The sequence below is a fragment of the Cicer arietinum genome, chromosome 5 (genome assembly GCF_000331145.2).
Source record: "Cicer arietinum cultivar CDC Frontier isolate Library 1 chromosome 5, Cicar.CDCFrontier_v2.0, whole genome shotgun sequence".
In the NCBI taxonomy this organism is placed as follows: domain Eukaryota; kingdom Viridiplantae; phylum Streptophyta; class Magnoliopsida; order Fabales; family Fabaceae; genus Cicer; species Cicer arietinum.
The window spans coordinates 74,589,340-74,591,742 of record NC_021164.2 but is presented as its reverse complement, the minus strand read 5'-3'; positions in this window follow the sequence as shown (position 1 = coordinate 74,591,742).

The window sequence follows — 2,403 nt, the reverse complement described above, 5'->3', positions numbered from 1 at the left end:
TGAATGGTTTTTCAAAATCGGCCTCTATTCATGACCAGTTCAGTCTAACCCAATTCAAACCACTTCTTTCAATTTTTACTAATTAATGATTTTTGTAGGCTGATCAAACTGGTTATGGATCTGATTTTCTGTTGAACTAGTCCAATTTGATTTTTAAGACATTGATTTCTTCACAAATCAGCAAAAAAGAAAAAATAAGGTGGGGCCTATGGTGTTTTTGTCTTTCTCTCCTATTTCTCTTGTGCTCCAATCAAGAGAAAGTGCCCACTTTTATCTTTGTTGTACTTCTCTCTTGTCTATTTATTGCCTATCAAACACAATTTTTGTGTCTTAAGGGCGTCATTTTGAATGGAACAAAATGATGTGATTTGGATTTGATGTATTTAGTGTTGCAATAGCGAAATTTGTAAAAAACAAAGTGGCCGAAAACACTATTGGCTGTGACCTCCATGTTTATGGAAGTTTTGTACCAATTCAGGGCGGGAATTGGAGAGAAACATTGGTTAGATTGAGTATGGGCATGTCACAAATGAATGTTATTTAAAATTTTGTAACGAAATACAACAATTAAAACAAGAAAAATCCATCATTTTATTAAATTATTCTTTTTATTTTATTATTAATGTATTTTTTTATTATTATAAATATAAAATATAATAATATTTTTTAAACTGTTTACATAATAGTAAATGATGGGTGTCATAATAAATATAATATCGAAAATTGAAAATATCGTTTATTTCGAGACAATTTTTTTTAAAGTGACACTCGTTGTGAGACCAATAAACTAATTTTTATTTTAAACAAATATGAACTATTGATAAAGTAATTTTTATTTCAAACAAATATTAACTATGATTTAATTTATGAGTATTTTTTATGTTTCATCAATGAGAAACTTAATTAATCCCTCATGGTAAAAGTTTGTAAAATTTCTCATTTTCTTATTTCAATATTGCTTACTATATTTTATTCTATTTTATTATTATTATTTGAGAAAATCAACTATGAATCGTGGTTGTAAATTAATTTTACAATGAGGTTCAATTATAATTATTTATTTTGATTCATCATTGTATTTTTCCAACCCTTAAAACAATAATTGCACTATCAATAGTTGTAAGGATTTGAATCCCTTCACGTTTGAATTAAATATAAGAGGATCATCTTCTCCATTTCATCATTAAAATATATTAGACTACACTTATAATTTTTTAAGTTCGAAATCTCAATACATTTTAATGATAAGATGATGAACATAATCCCCTCATATTTTAATCAAATATGAGAGAATTCAAATTTAGTTGTGATTGATTGATTTTCTAAAATAATTTTATTGACGGTGCTCATCCGTTAATCTCTTATTATTGTTCTTGATAATGTTATTACTACTACCACCACTTGGATTTGGCAAAAGACAAATGGTAACAAATTGCTCTTAAATAGATAAAGATATCATCAAAAATATATAAAAATATATATATCATTAATGTACACTACATCCCTATCTAAATATAACTCTTTTGAAAAATTTATATATCCTTTTATATAAGACTCTCTTTTTAATTTTCAAGTGCATTAATTTGTATGCACAATACATTATCCGATGATCACTAATAATCTAGCAATCGTGATTGATTCACAATATAAAAAAATTTCAGTATATATGAATATAAATTTTTTTACTAAATTTTTTTTTCAAAAAAAAAAAAAATATATATATATATCTACAATATACACCTAACTAATTTACATCTTTCTCTCAAATTAACAACAAATACTACTATGAATACATTGATTAATTATACAATTATTTAAATAAAATATAATTATTTGATTGAGAAAAATTATATAATTTTAAACTGAATAGTTTAAATGAACAGTAAAAAAAATATTATGCCAAAACTGATATCTCATATGTATATATACTTTAATTTTAATTTGTATATACTCGACTTAATTTTGTCTTGAACTTTTTTAAAAATTTAATTAAATCATTTATTTATTTATTACTACACCATAACTGAGTTAGATATTTTTTAAATGAATAATAAATACTATGATAAAAATATTAACTAATGAATAAAATTATAAATATAATATAAATTTTATATCCACCCAGTTTAAAAACAAAAACACCACGTCATTTATATAAATTACATGCATATGAATATGGATGATAATTTAAGATATTAAATTATTTTATTTTATATGGATGGTATTTTAAGATATTAAATTACTTTCTTTTTTTGTATTTGATTGGTAACTGTTGGTTATCTAAAGAGATAATTTTGCTTTTATATTGAGTAAGTTTGAGATAAGATTGAATAATTTTTAACCTTATTTGAGAGATATATTTTGTGATTAACTGAGATACAATATTTATGTATACATTAATGATTT